A 16,433-nucleotide genomic window follows, 5' to 3' on the forward strand; every position below is an offset into this window, starting at 1 on the left:
TCTGTTTTTCTGATAAGTGGTAATTTATGAATACTTCCCTATATGGAGACTGATTTCAATGCAAATAGTTTAGCAATTTTTTTATTAGACATTTTCCTGGTGATGTTACTACTTTTCAGAATAAGTAGACTTTGGCAACTACAGCTACTAAAAGCTGTAGAATTTAGTATAATCGTATTTCATCAATTAAGTAAAAGAGGACATTTAAGGCAAAAATATACTTATTAATAGAGCTAATATTAATTAAGAATTAAGTTCCAGATATGTGCTAAGTGCTTTAGTGCAGAACATAATTTAGTCTTTATTAGAAACCTTCGAGATGGTTGCTGTTACCTATTCTTATTTCAATGGTGAGAAAAATACGGCTTGCAAGCATTAGGTAACTGTCCAGGGTAACAGAGCTCATAAGGAGCAGAACCCTCACAGAAGCCTAGGTCTATCTGGCCCAAAGCTGGAATCTTCACCACCACACCATATTGCCTCACAAAACAGTAATGTTGGTTCAGTGGTAATTACTGAATCATTCCTTACAGCACTATTAGCCAATCAAGTTTCTGACTCCTTAATATATGTTTGACTTCCTATAGATCTTTCTTTTTCAAGGAGTCTTCTAGTGAGAAAAAAGGAATGACTAACTTTTTAATTGCAAATGTAATCGAAATATGGGCACAAATAACTCTCTGTATGTACAGCATTACACGACTTTTCACATCTCACTTTGGAGACATAGTACCCTTAATTTCTTAATAATCCAGAGGAAATTTATGTTACTTTGTACCTCAATACTGAACCATTTATGTTACATTAAATATTGATATTTGCAGCTCATCTTAGCCATTTGTGACAAAGTTGAGCAAAATATCATGACATGATGCATTAATAAATAACAATGTTGTACATATAACTTCCTTAAAAAATGCACTCAGATGTTAATGTTTTAAAATATTATTGAGGTGTCAATTTTTCTCAGTTTTATCTACAGATTCAACACAGTTCCAATCATAAGCCCAGCAGGTTTTTTGAGATATCGACAAGGCAATTCTAAAATTTACATGGAAAGGCAAAAGTACTAAAGTAGTTAAAACAATTTTGCAAAAGAACAAAGTCAGAGAGCTCACACTATCCATTCACACTATGGCTTTGAGACATACTATGAAGTTACCATAATCCAGCACTATGTTACTTTTTGAAAAAGGATAAGCATATGGATCAATGGAACAGAGTAGACAATCTATAAGCAGACCCACACAAATGTGGTCAATTGATTTTTGACACAGTACAAATGCCACTCAATGGAAAAAAAAATAGTGTTTTTAAAAAATCATACTAGAACACTTAGATGTCTGTATGCAAGATAAGCTAAGTAATTAACTAATAAACCACTACATATGCCTCACACCTTATGCAAAATCTAATTTAAAACAGATCATAGGTTTAAATATAAAACTTAAAACTAGGCTTGGTGCAGTGGCTCACACCTGTAATCCCAACACTGAGGCAGGAGGCTTTCTTGAGCCTAGGAGTTTAAGACCAGCCTGGGTATTAGGGTGAAACCCTGTCTCTTAGAAAAATAAAATTAAAACTATCAAACTTCTAGAAGAAAACATAAGAGTATAGCTGCGTGGCCTTGAGCATGGCAAGGCATTTTTAAATATGACAGCAAAAGCAAGATTCATAAAATAAAGAAATATAAATTGTACTTTATCAAAATTTAAAACCTTTGTTCTGAGAAAGACACTGTTAAGAAAAGCAGAAGATAAGCCATAAATGATGAAAATATTAGCAAACATAAATCTGATAAAGGATGTATTTTCAGAGCATATATTTTTATAGAACCCTCAAAACTCAACAATATGAAAAATAAAATACTGGACAAAAGATCTGAACAAGAGAAGATACATGAATGACAAATATACCTGTTAAAAGATGTTGAGCATCATTAGTCATTTAAGGAAATTCTAATTAACACCAAGCATTGGTAAATATTAAGATTAAGAGCAACTCTGAAATCTGCAGGTGGGAGTGCCAAACAGTACAGCCACTTCAGAAAACAGTATGGCATTTTTTTGTAAAGTTAAACATTCACTTGTCATAAAACTCGAAAATTCTACTCCTAGGTATTTACCTAAACAAATTCAAACTTTTTATCTTATCAAAAACCTGTACCCCCAATAGTTTTGTTCATGTTTACCAATTTGGTGAGAAATTGGACAAACAAAATTTGGATAAACAAAATATGATACATCTATGCAGTGGAATACTACTCAGCAATGAAAAGGAGCAAGTTATTAATTCAAAGGAACATGTTATTAACATTAGTGAATAGTAAATGCATTTTGCTAAATGAAAGAAACCAGATCCCAAAGGCTACATATTGTGTGATTCCATTTACATGACTTTATGAAGTAGCTAAAACTATAGGGGCGGAAAACAAAACAGTAGTTACCAGGGATTGGGGGTGGAGAAAGAGGCAGCACAAAAGAATCTGAGGGATGATGGAGCTGTTGGACAAGATGGTGATGCTACACACTTTTCAAAACCTGTAGAACTGTACACCACAAAAAGTAAATTTTATGGTATGTAAATATTAAAAATCAACCTCAATTTCAAGAGAATACAAGATGAAATAAAGTCTACAACAACTGAATCTAACTGTATTATAGATACCAAACATTTTGAAGGTTGATAAGAAAAAAGATGACCTAAATAACTTTGGAAAACAGGTGTTTTGATCAGACACTGTAAGGCTGAAAACAAAAAGAACTATGCACAAACATTTGCATTTCTTTTTCCCAGGAGTATGAATTAGCAATTTTGAAACTACAGGTATGAAATGGTTGAACATTTAAGTAAATGTATTGTTGATAGTGCGTGCCAGATTTCTCACTGTTGGGGAAATAAATTACAAATAATCAAAGAGGAAATTCTAGAATGAACACTGTGTTATTGGGCTGACACTGGAGCTGTCAGCATTAATCCATTTTTAACATGTATACAAATTGGTATGTACTCAATTACGTCATCACAAAATTTATAGGTTGAAGGCCTAGTCCCCAGTGTGACTGTATATTTGGAGTTAGGGCATTTAAGAAGGTAATTAAGGTTAAATGAGATCTTTAGGGTGGACCTTAATCCAATATGACTCATGTCCTTATAAGGAGAGGAAGTAACCAAGAAGGCAAGTGCACACAACAAAGGCCAAGTGAGGACACAAGGGGAAGGCAGCCATTTGAAAGCCAAGGAGAAGGTGTGAAGAGGAACCAAACCAGTCAATGCCTTGATCTTGGACATCCGGCCTCCAGAACTGTGAGAAACAAATTTCTCTTGTTTAAGATGCCCAATCTGGCATTCTGTTATGGCAATCACGGCCAACCAAGATATAAACAGACAGAAAGATATAGAAAAATCCATGTATATATTTAGGTTAGTATACACACATACATTTCCTTGTGGGTCTGCTGAGGGACCTTAGAAGCAGTGGCACCAATTTAGCAATGAGCACACCCAACTCCCAAATCTTGGTTCCTAAGTACCATTCTCCAATGAAAGAAACCAGAGATTTTTGGAAAAGCAATTGATTCCAGGGCTGGGCAGGGAAAATACAAGAGGATTCTAGAGCATCTTAAGGCACACCAGGGGATGCCTGAGCATCTTAAGTAAGGATCCTAGAGCATCTTAAGTAAGGAAGTGCTAAAGAAAAAATTGAAAAAGATAGGACACATCAAATGGAAGCAGAAGTAAACCTGGAAGAGCTATCAAAGAGCAAAGTTGGAACATATCAGCAACAAAATATATTATGAGAAGAATGGATTTCAATTTGAGAATAAAACAAATATCCATGAGTGAGTCCATACTGATGTTAATAGATTATTAAATAAATAAATAAATGAGGGTGAAGGAACAACTATTCCTTACAAGTGAATTCCATTACTGAATATAAAAGGAATGAGTGCAAGCACCCATAGACCACCACAGTAATTATTGCTTAAGGTAAAATCCACCAATGGACGTTAAAACCAATGAGCAAAAGAGTAAGAAGAAACAGGATATTTGTGTAGCTTCCAAGTATCTCCCCTCAAAATGCCTGTTAATTGCAAAATATCTTCTCCCAAATTCTTGTTAATCGCAAAGGGAGAAATAGCAGCTTTACAATGGCCCCTGGCCAGCAGCACTTTGATGAAGTGATCAGGGTTAACATCATAATACTAAGACAGACCAATGTCATGTACCCTGATATGGTTTGGCTGTGGTCCGCACCCAAATCTCATCTTGAATTGTAGCTCCCATAGTTCCCATGTGTCATGGGAGAGACTTGGTGGGAGGTAATTGAATTTTGGGGGCAGGGTCTTTCCTATGCTGTTCTCATGATAGTGAATAAGTCTCATAAGATCTGATGGTTTTATAAAGGGATTTCCTTGCACAAATTATCTTGTCTGCCACCATGTATGACGTGTCTTTTGCCTTCCACCATGGTTGTGAGGCCTCCCCAGCGATGTGGAACTGTGAAGCCATTAAACCCCTTTTTCTTCATAAATTACCCAGTCTTGGGTATGTCTTTATCAGCAACATGAAAATGAACTCATACGTACCCCCTAGCATGAGTACTACACATCACCTCTGTGCTGTTCTTCTGCAAAATACACAACTTTAATCTTGAGAAAACACCAAGCAAACCCAAATACTCTGTAAGGTATTATCTGGCCAATGCTCTTCAAAAATGTCAAGGTCTTGAAAGAGAAGAAACAACTGAGGAACTATCACAGACTGAGGAGACTGAGGACACCTGACAATTAAATGCAAGGATTGGACATTGGACCAGAATGAAAATCAATGTAGAAAAACCAATGAAATCTGAGTATTTTTTTGTTAAATGCATATACGAATACTAAATTTTGATCATGGTGCCATGGTTATAAAATATGGTAACATTAAGGGAAGCTGGGTGAAGGGTATGCCTGAACTATCTGTCCCATCTTTGCAACTCTTCCTCCTAAGATGAAAGGAAGAGAAATAAAAGGCAAAACTGAATCTTTTGAACTTGGAAAGAAGGAAGAGAGTTATGGAAATCAGTGAATTGGTATTATTAGTGAACAACACTCACTACCACCTAAAGTGAATGGAAAATGAGTCTGTTTCATAGGACATGTTGATAGAGACTCAACCAGCAAACATGAGATTAGAAGTTAAACAACGCAAGTGAACTCTAGCCCGGCCCTGTGGCTCTCCCTGCAAAGTCTGATCAATTACTTAATGTTGCTGGGACTCCGCTTTTTCACATGAGGCTCAGTTTTCACCAAATTAAAGATGGTGATAACACTAATGATGTCCCTTAAGGAAACAATGAATTTAAGCTGTGCCATGGAAAAAGAGGTAATTTCTGTTTGGGGATCTGTTTCTTCACCTGGAAATTGAGCACAGATTTCTCTCAGGTCCTGTCTAGTTACATGTGCCTCTAAGTGCTCCATAAAATATATTATATAAATATTGTAAACCTAGATGACGGGTTGATAGGTGCAGCAAACCACCGCAGCACATGTATACCTAGGTAACAAACCTGCGCGTTCTGCACATGTGTCCCAGAACTTAAAGTAAAATAAAAAATACATAAATAAGTGTTGTCATAGAAGAACAAGATCAGATTTTCTATATTCACTTATATCTTTCTTTGACAAAAGTAAAATGTGAGCTTTTTTATGTCCATGGGTGGCTTTTCAATAGCACATGTATTAAAACTTAAGTAAAATTTACTCTAAAGATAAATGTGAGAGGTGGAAGGGGACAATTCCCTTTACAAAAGCATTCTTGATTTATACAGTTTTTAAAGTGCTAAACCATGGAATTTATATAACTGTTTTCCAAATGCAAAAATTATAATTTACTTGGAATATAACCAATTATTAATTGATGCAACTGATATACTTGATATCAGTGGCATCGCTAATGTCAGCTGTGTGCCCATGGAACACACATATGGTAAATCTGTATATCTACATCTGTGTGTGTGTATTCAAACAAGTAACTGTGGGATGGGGGTTATTTTCTATTGTATAATAGAATACCACATAAGAAATGTGCCTGGAAAATAACCCGCTCCTTAGCTCTGACTCACATCATGGTTGATCTTGGTGGGTAACACTGTCCTACACAACAGTTGCAAGGGAGCTGAAGTGAGAGAGCCTAAACACCAGCGATGTGTTGCCTTCATTCCTGTCCCCACTGGGGCAGGCAGGAAATGCCAGCCTCCTCACAGGAAAGCCTGTTGTGGTGAGATTTCCCGATTTACTTTATAAATGCGAGAAAGCCAGATACAGGAGGAGATAAGTGCTCAAGGTTGCGAGTGCTTATCATCTCATGGGGTTCTGGGCCCCACAGTCATGGCCAGTTTCTCTTGTAGAGATGCAGGCCAAAATTCAGTTTGGTTCCAAGTGAAAAGGACTGTGCAACTGAACTATGCCAGTCATCAGAAGAAAACCATGCCTAACAGCTTGCTGGCTATTCACCCTGAGTGACGGTCTTTCTTTAGCAAATCACTCACCTTGACTGCACACTGGGCTTACCTGGGGCTGGGGTTGTAAAAAAGATTGGGGTGTCTGGTTCCCTAAGCTAATAGCTGACATCATGATACTCACTTGACTCTTGCCTCTGTTGACCTGTGACATTTTCAGTAGGAACACTCCTCCCTGGCTCTGATGTTTTACTACAGATGACACTCAATTAAAACATTTAGTGGAATGAAAAGGATAGGGACCTCAAAAGAACAGGACAGTCAAGCGAGTGGCAAGCTGAGAGAATAACGGACATGTTGAATTAGCTCAATTTGTAATCAAGCTCGCTCTGGGAGCTACCCAGGCCAATTCACTGTCTGGTCAGAGCTTGGGGAGGGGAGTAGTGAGGGCTGGTGAAGGAGAACGCTATTTCTTCAGGGTCCACGTCACTACCCCTCCTCTTCCAGTTGTAAAATAGAACCCCTGATAATTATCACCTAAAGAAGCAGCATCAGGATGTGTATAGACAGGGAAATATAATTTCCTACTCTTTCTATCTCCACATTACCAATCACTTTGAAGCAATGAAAATTTCAGAGTCAAATACTCAGCTCGTCTGTGTGTCTAATCTTTTAAAAAGAGAAAATGGGATTTGGATAAATATCTGTTTTCCTCTTTCCCTCCACCAAAAATCTAGGAGAAACTTTAGTTCACAAAATCTGATTTTAAAACACACTAAGAAAATAAAAACATGCCCTTTACGTTTGATCTCTTATCTAGGGAAGCCAGGTTCCCTCAGAGGGACTCTCAAGGCTGTGAGTGGCCAGTGTTTATTGTGTTTAGTGGGCCATGTTGTTTTGTGTTCAACTGTGAAATGCATTGAAGTAATACTGAGTGGTCATGCTCTCTCTCTGGGGCCCCACTGTCCCCTGTCTGTCAAAGTTGAAGGTAATAATAATAATAATAAAACATCAGACATCAGACTAGTATTTAACCAGACAAGTGTTTATGTAGCATCTTTTCTCTCTGGAAGTTAGAAGCACTTGGCCAAACACATCTCAGTTGTCCAAAGACTGTCCTTAAGCACTAATGCACTAGCATTAGGGATATCATGTATACCTTCTCATTCAACTATCTCCTCATGCTTCACCCCACTCCTACCAGCCCCATTAAAAAATATACCCCAAACCTTTATGTTAAATGTAATTGGCGTTGGTGCTGCTTGACTTCTAGCATGTTCTCTTTCTTTCTTTCTTTTCTTTTCTTTCTTTCTTTCTCTCTTTCTTTCTCCTTTCTTTCTTTCTCTCTTTCTTTCTTTCTCCTTTCTTTCTTCTTTCTCTCTCTCTCTGTTTAAAATTAAGGTCAGAAAGAAAGGAAAGGACAAAGATAATGGCATCCATGCTCTGGTTGACACTGTTCTCTATTAACCTCAGGGCTACAGTATGTTTTGTATTTCTGTGGCACTTTTCTTAATGGTGTCCCAAAGCATTTGGGGTTTTTTCCAACTAACACAATCATCTTCTACCTCAAAGTCTCAATGGATGGACCAGTTGTCCCACTTATGCAATTATGTTTTGGGTCTTTTAAAGTTGCTGATTCATTTCCCATCAAACTGTAATGTCATACTTTTTCTACAAGGAGTCCCGAACTTTATGCTTTCTTTTAATTCTGTTCTCTTTCCTCCTTTTCAGGGTTGAGTAAGGCCAGATTGATAAGGCAAAGATAACAATCTTTGCAAACCTTTGCCTTCTCATCAATAGCAAAGTGATATTACTCAGGTCCCTTTCACTCCCCTTTCCCCAGGACACATGAATGAATGAATGAATGACTGATTCAATCAGAAAAAGCATTCCACTCTTTAGAATCATACTGAAATTATTGCAAAGGATTAATTCCATAGTTTTTAAACAGGAGCAGCAATGGAGATGTTTCCCAATAACCTGAAAAACTATATAACCATAGATGAAACTAGTAATATGCTCCTTAGAATTATGTAAATTTAAGCTAGAATAGGCCTCAGAGATTATGTAATAAAATACAATAAATTAATTGATGTTTATGAAGAGATGAACTTGAGAAGAAAAATTTGCTAAGAGAGTTGGAGGGATGAATATACAGTACATAAAAGCTTTGGTCTTAGAACTCCTCTATGCCTTAATGCATAATCTTATTTGTCCTCCAATAACCTGACTTCTGCATCCTCAATCCTAGGGCACATTGCATATGCTTGATTTATGAGTGGGAGGAGGGTAAATCTGTTTGCTTGGGGGAGACTCTTCTGCTGTACCGGTGTGAATGGCAGATCCCTCGCCCCAGCAGCCCCTCTTTTGCCCTTCCTCCTACCCATCCAAGGATTTTCTTCTACACCTGGGATATGTATGAGTGTGTCTGTCTGTGTGTGTGTGTGTGTGTGTGTGTGTGTGTACATGATGGGAATCGAAGATCACACACATCCTGGAATCCAAAGCGACCCCTGTCTGATCATTCTTTCCATGGTCCTTGCTCTAGTCACTGCCTCTATTTCCTGAACTTATCTCACTCACTAGATTTCCCACCCCTTCTCTCTCCCTGAAATGCCCGGGAGCTCAATCTAGGTTTGCAGCCTGTCAAGGGCTACAAGAGGATGCAGATAATGAGAGATAAGGAGGGTGACTCCCTGTTGGCTACCCTTTAAAATCTGAAATTGCTTGTTTGAAGCACAGGAAGTGGCTTTCTTCCTTCACCATCATTAAAAGCAAAAAGAATAGAAAATCTACAAAGGAGGCAGAAACTCAGGGTGGCTTTGGACTTTATATGGAGTGGAAAGAACCATAAAGATAGGAGCATCGCTTTGCTTTATACACAAAGCCACACATGGCAAAGCAAAACAAACAAAACAAAACACATTGTGGGTTCATAATAGATACTGATCATCAGAGTAGGTTCTAGAAGGGTTGAGTGAAATGAGTCACCATTGTTTATTCCCTTTTACTTACTTGGAGAAACCAAATCATGGCAAAATATTATTCCTCAGTTGCATTGGTTTACTAGAGCTGCCGTGCAGAGTACCACAGATTTAGTGGCTGGAGCATCAGAAATTGATTTCCTCGCAGTTCTGGAGGCTAAAAGTCCATGATCAAGTTATCAGCAAGTTGGTGTCTTCTGAGGTCTCCCTTCTTGGCTAGTCGGTGGCTGCCTTTGCACCATGTGCTTACATGGGCTTTCCTCTGTTATCACACATGTCTGTGACCTAATCTCCTCTTCTTATAAGGACACTAGTCATATTGGATAAGGGCTCACCCTATGATCTCATCTTACCTTGTTCACCCCTTTTAAGGCCCTGTCTCCCATCACCGTCACATTCTGAAGTAGTGGAGGTTAGGGCTTCAACTTGTGAATTTGGAGAGGATACAATTCAGCCCAAAGTGCCAGTCATTAGGAGCAGAACCAAGACTGGAACCCAAAGTTCCTAATCCTAGAACATTAATTTGCCTTTTGTTCATATCCTTTCCCCGGGCTAAATAATCTTACAGAAGTATAGCATGTTCAAATTTGTAAGTATCTCATGATGATATAATGTAGCCCTCTCATTTGCCAAATAAGGAAGCTAAGTCCTAATTGTCTTGCTCAGAATGATGGAGTGCGTGGATGATCCAGAGGGGCACTGCCCAGATACCTTCCCCTGCTCTCCTACTGAAGTGCCCTTCTTGGATTCTAATCTCTTGCTGCTGTAACCTCCACACCAGAGTCTCTTGCTACCCAGGCTCTGCATTGCAAATCTATGGCCCAGGGAAGCAGTTTGGTATAGGCTGGCGAGGGAAAAAAACTGTGGAGCAAGAACCCCCTCCCCACCCTATTCTCCCTTTGGAGGCGTAAGCTGGCTTTAATGAGTCCTCCCTGCCTCCAGCTGCCCCTCTCTCGCTCCTGCTTCATGGCAGCTGTTACCAATTTCAGCAATTTTCTTCTGGTGCATTGAAGGCTCCAGGTGACAAAGGGAGTTGGCCATATCCTCCTGAAAAATAAGACAGCCTGGGTCCTACTCCTACCCCAAACCTAACCCTGGACTGGGTGGCTAGGGCTCACTTTCCCAGTGGGTGTGTCACAGCCCTTCCCATCACCACCCCCTACCACATACACACACACAGTAGGCTTCCAGGTGTATGTCCATTTCTTACACCCTATTTGAAAGGGACTTCAGATTATTCCTCAGTTCGTTCTCAGCTCACCTGTTTAACTAAGATCACCACGAGTTTGATCATTTGCCTAACCCTTGAAATGAGTCCCCATTCTGGCTTCTGAAGTCACAGGAAGAATGGGAAATAGGACACACACACGCACACAGGAGTTTCGTACAAAGCCTAGGACACTGGCCCCTCCATCTGTGACCATCCCCCAGGGTGCTTGGAAGGGGCATGATCTCTCTGGTTAAACCATTTATGCACAAATGAAGCATACCCATGAACACTGGTTTTATGTAACCCTCCCTGCAAAGCAGAAAATGAATCAGTATCATTCAGGTAAAACTTTCCTGTCAGTTTTTCCTTAATAACAATGTGATGGTTTTGTTTTGTTTGTTTTATATTTCTCTTATGAGTTATTGGTTAGACGGAAGGGAAGTAGCTTAATAGTTGTTCCACTTCTCTGCCTGAGGATATCAATGTGGACATTAGGTGTCTAACTGTGAACAAAACAAGCTCAACTTTTGCTTTCAGGGAGCTTACAAGGTATTGGAAGAAGACAAACATTGAACAGATACATCTACAAATAAGGATGTAATAACAACTGTGAAAATGTGAAGAAGGAACAGCTTCAAATCTAAAGGGATGTACCCAAGTGATCTCTTAGAAATCTCTCAGAAGGAAGGAAGGAAAGAAGGAAGGAAGGAAGGAAAGAAGGAAGGAAGGAAGGAAGGAAGGAGGGAGGGAGGGAGGGAGGGAAGGAGGGAGGAAGGAGGGAAGGAGGGAGGAAGGAGGGAAGAAGGTAAGGAGGGAGGGACGGAGGGAAGAAGTGGAAAAACCGAGGATGGTGAGATATTCGACAATTTGTTTAGTTCCCACTTTCTCTAACACAGCTGAAGCCTTCATTTTCAAATCTCCAGCTTTCCTAAAGAGAATCTGTCTTTAAAATGCATGACATAGAATGCATTATCTGGTAAGAGAGCATCTGCTGTTTTATTTGCAGTTGTTTGGAATAGTATGCTTGTTCCTTTGGGAGGGAAGATAATCTCCCCAAAAATCCCAAGAACAAAAATCTGGGGCAGCGGCTCTAGTCCTTCAGGCCCCCTCCCCTCCCCAGGCCCCCCATCTTGTTTTCCTAAGCAGTGGTCAGGAATGTGCAGGGCGGGGGCAGCCCAGCCCTCTGCGCCCAGCCCAGGCAGCCTCAGTCACAGTCCCAGCCTGGCCTTTCACCTCATTGCTCTCCCGGCTGCTCTTATTAAGCAGCAAAATGTTTCAATATGTGGAACTCTGGGGGAGGGATGGGAGAGAAAAATCGGGATATTGTTGAGAAGGAAATAACGAATAACGCTGCCGCCAGTCCTCATACCCCCCACGTGGGGAGATTTGGGTGATAAGTGCGTTTTCTCCTGAAATGGAATCCTAGCAATTGCCTTTTGGTCAGAAATGTCCACAGCCAGTTGGGGAGTTGGAGAAGGGGGTAGGGGGAGCAGGTACTAAATAAATTTTCTCGAAGGTTCCAGAGCAAAGCAGTCAGGGATCTGGGTACCCAAGAAGGAAGGAAGAGAACGCTTGAGAAACAGAAGCCAACTCAGAGAGGTGCAGGAAGCTGAGTAGGTCAGTTTTTGCAAACTGACACACTCCCATCTCCATCCTTGCCTGTCACCTCTCCACTGCCACCCTGCCCCCTGTCCTGCCCCCTGGTTAGAAACAACTGTGAACAATTCCCTTTTGCCAGAGATCCACCCACCCCAAAGCACAACCAACTCAGCAATGCAAGTTCTATTTTGTGGGTAATGGCCCTGGGATTGGGCAGCAGAAAGGGCCCATTTGAGCGTTGACTCAGAAATCTGAGCTCCATTCAAGTGAAAGAATGAGCAACATTCCAAATTATAAGAAAACACAAATTTGACAACCCAGAAACAACTTCTTAACAAGAATGCTTTCAAATTATTTGAGGTTGATTTTTGTTTTGGTTTTTTAATTAAAACCTCATAGTAGGGCTGTTTCTATGGCATGTGCAATCCACTTTGCTCTTATAGATACTGCCTAGAAAAAGTGGATCAAAAAGAGGTGTATCCTTGGTGGTGGTTGGGAGGGCGGGCGCAATAGGACTCAATAAGGGGAAGGAGTAACCTTATGAAGGAAAACCTTAAAGGCTCAAAAAGTAAAAGAGAACTTCACCGATATTAAGTTTGAGGAATGATTACTTGCATATCGATGATCTGGAACTTTCAAAGAATAAATAATCAGCTCAAAGAAGCCTGGGTCTGCGTGTCCTCTTTTGGCTTTGCTTAGTTGTATGTCTATATTTATGCTATGCGTGCATGATTTCTAGCGTTCTTTAAAGTTTCCTAGTAACACACAGTGGTTTCTAGAAAAGCAGCTGGGGGCAAACGGGTGACTGTACTATTAAGAACAATTCATCAGACAGCAGTTGGAATATTGATAAGAAAACGGAAATCAAATTACAAGAAGGGGAAAGAGAAAGGGAGAGGGAGTGGGACCCAGAGAGCTGGCCGGAATCAGCGAAGGGGAAAGCTGCAGTGCACGCATAGCTCCTGCATAGCGGCTCCTGCAGCCCCTAGGATGCGCCCGAGCTGAGGCTGCTTATCTGCAGGTCCTGGAGAGAGAGGCAAACTTTGACTCCAGGCAGGCAGCAGGTATAACTCCTCACTGCCAAGTTTCTGGGAGCTCTGGGCACACAGGACAGGCACCAAGAACTAATACATTCTGGAGCTACCCGGAGTTCCGCTCCTGCGGGCTTAGCAGGAAAGGGTGCCTAAGGTGAGTGCCCACTTGTGTCCGATCCTCTGCGGGCGATGCAGGGTTGGGGCGCCTCTGTGTGTCTCGCTGATTGTTCTGGCTGTAGTTGGGAATTGCGGGACTTTGGGGTCTCCTCCTTTCTCCCATTTTTTCGGGCTTTCTTTTTTCTCTTTCTTTCCTCTCTGTTTTCTTGTAAATTACACTTCGACTTTCAAAAAACAAACGCAGGGGACCGGCGGGATCGCTGGGGTTAAGGGAGAGGCTGAAGCGAAGGGAATCTCTGAGCCCGAGAAATGTACGTTGTCCCTGCACTCCTACGTGTCTGTTGTGGCTTCAGGAGCAAAAAAAAAAAAAAAAAAAAAAAAAAAGGCTGGAATTTGTTAGTGGGGAGAAAAGTGCTTTATCAGAAACACATTGGCTGCCAGAGAAGCTGTGAGTTGCCACGTTAAAGATGGTCAAGAGAAGGAAGGAAAGGAAGAGGAGAGATACCGCCGCCAGACTGGGCTAAGTCAGGGAGAGACTCACTCAGGCAGAGGCACCTGGCAACTTAGGGTGACTTTTGCGCCTTCCAGCCCAAATAATCAGACCTAAGTAAGACACCACCTCTCCTGCCACTAAAAATGAGGACCTGACAGTCATTGTAGCTGTCTCTTCCCAAAAACCTATTTTCTTTTAAAAGAGTGGGGGCTCTGGGAAAGGGGCCTCCACAGACCTCCCTAACCTTGCCTTAGTCTTCCTCCGTAGCCAGGCCACCAGCAGAGAAGAGCACTGAGGCTGGACGCTGGCAAAGAAAGGGTGGTGAGGGAGGCAAGCACGTCTGTGCCCTGCGGGGCAAGTGTTGGCAGCTCTGTAAGCTTCTGCTCCTCGGGCTGCAAGAAAGGGGAGTCCTACCTCTACCCTGGTCGCGTTCTCTCCTCAACACCAAGAACTAGAACATCCTGGAGTTTCCAGAACAAGCTGCGGGCATCCCCAGTTCGAAACCGCCCAGGCCCTGGGGGAGGCGACTGTCTGATTTCGGGCAGGGGAGAATAAAAGGACTGTAGGGAGGAAACCCAATGGTGTGAGGTGGCTCTCAGTCCTCACCGTCCCCTGGCCTGAAGCCCGGGGACGGGACGGAGGGGTAGGGAGAATGCTCAATACCCAACCGCTGGGACCCTCCCTCGCCGGAATAGGCGGATCTGAGCCTCCCAAACCCCTGCAGTCTTCTTCATCTGCATCCCCACTTCATCACCACCAGGCCACCATCCCACCGTCTCCCCCTCGCTCCACTCGCGGGTAACCGAGGCTTCTCCCTCCCAGGCTGGTTCTTGGGCGTTCCCGACCCTTCCTCAGCAACCCACGATGTTTCAGACCGTCCCCGACACGTCGTCTTACGTCAAGGTAAGACATGCCAGCATCTTTAAACAGGTAATGACCCCCAGCTTCTACCCCACCCGGACCTATGGTCCCTTTTCCCTTTCTCCAGGAAAAAGGGGTGGGGTGGAAGTGGGCCCTCCTCTCGGTTCGTGGATCTCAAGCTAGGGCGCTCCGGGCCAGATGAGAGTGACACAGACCCTTGGGAATCCTTGGTTGAGAAGCAACGCTCCTGGCGGCTAGTGTTTGGGAAACTGGGAGCAGGAAAGCCTGGTGAAGTCTGTGCAGGAAGACCTAGCAGCTCGCAGCGTCAGATCCCAATGGGTGGTGTGCTCTGAGCCGCTGGCACACAGCAGGTTCCCTGCATGAAGCGCGAGCGCGCGCTTGTGTGTGAGCGCGTCTGCACATGTGTGCATGCGTGCGTCTGTCTGCATGTGGGCGTGTGTATGTGGGGTTGTGTGCGGATATGAGGGCGCCACGAGCTTCTCCTACAGGTTTGACACGCGCTCAGCCCTCAAGCCCACTTTCTTTGGCCCCGTCCGCCCCCTCGGAAGCGCAGATTGCAATATTTGACAGCACATCGAAGGGTTTTTTGTTTTTTTTGTTTTTGTTTTTTCTTTTCCACAACAGTTTCCAAGAATGTAAAAAATCGAGGCTGGGACACCTAGGTTACAAGTTTAATGAAAATCCGCTGGCTGGGTGGGGCGGGGAGTGCGCGCCGGGAGGCCCTGCCCACGGGAGAGGCGGCGACTAGGTCCCCTCACGCCGCGCAGCCGCGACCTGACGCCCTCCGAGGAGGGACCCAAAGCTCAGGACCATCTGAGCCAGTCCTAGAGCGGAGGAGGAAGGATCTCCGCGGTGCTACGAATACCCGCGTACTTTTCCCGGATCTCTGCCCAGCCCTCTCCATCCTGAAGCCCCGCCTCCAAGTGCTCCCCAGACCTGTCCATGAGGCCCAGCTGAGCTCCCTCGAATGTCAGGCGAATGCCATGACAGTGCCTGGGCCCGTGCGATGGGGTGCGGACTCTCGCGTCTTGTCCAAGGATTCCCAATTAGGAGTCCAACCCTCCTCAGATCTCTCTAAAGGAAAACTTGTCACACGGACGCATCTTTCCACTCACACACCTGAGGTCTGAAGGAGTCACTGGGTCACTTCAGGAAAGGAAGGCCTAATCCTAGAGGCTTGGCCCAAAAAGGAGTGTTCGCTGATAACGCCTGAGTGAGTGGTGAGCGAATGAATGAATGAATGAAATGAGTGTGATTCATGTAGCAATAACCAGTGAATGGATGGATAGCAAATGGCTCCCAGAGGATTACAGAGCATCCTTTAAGGTTAGACTAAGGCGCTCACGGATTTGCTGTCCCCAGTTTTCCTGAGAAGTTTAGGAAGGCGTAACCCATCGCACTCCCACCACTCGGGGTACCCCAGCTCGGCAAGAGGGGCTCTCACTTCTAGCTCTGCACTGAGGACTGAAAATGGCCCCGGGGCGGGGAGGGGCAGTCTCTTTCCCACTCGTAGCAACCCTCGAGTCCACACACACCCTCAGGGACCTCAGGGATGAGGAACCCTAGAGGGGCACGTGGGAACCCCGGAGCCCCACCCAGGCCACGGGTCAGGGACAAAGCAAATCGGTCCAGGAGAGCGCAGCGGACCCGCCTGGGGGACGAGGAGACG

At 43.1% G+C, this 16,433-nt stretch overlaps 1 long non-coding RNA gene across 1 annotated transcript; it reads right to left on the reverse strand.

Moving 5' to 3' along the window:
* Window positions 1-9,256: 9,256 nt before the first annotated feature.
* Window positions 9,257-15,005, reverse strand: LOC117079967. The gene is made up of 2 exons (XR_004435671.1): window positions 14,297-15,005; window positions 9,257-10,476 (listed from the first exon to the last, which is right to left on the reverse strand). It is a non-coding gene; the product is annotated as an uncharacterized LOC117079967 (long non-coding RNA).
* Window positions 15,006-16,433: the final 1,428 nt, after the last annotated feature.

This window comes from Trachypithecus francoisi, unplaced genomic scaffold, assembly GCF_009764315.1.
Source record: "Trachypithecus francoisi isolate TF-2019V2 unplaced genomic scaffold, Tfra_2.0 Lachesis_group8, whole genome shotgun sequence".
In the NCBI taxonomy this organism is placed as follows: domain Eukaryota; kingdom Metazoa; phylum Chordata; class Mammalia; order Primates; family Cercopithecidae; genus Trachypithecus; species Trachypithecus francoisi.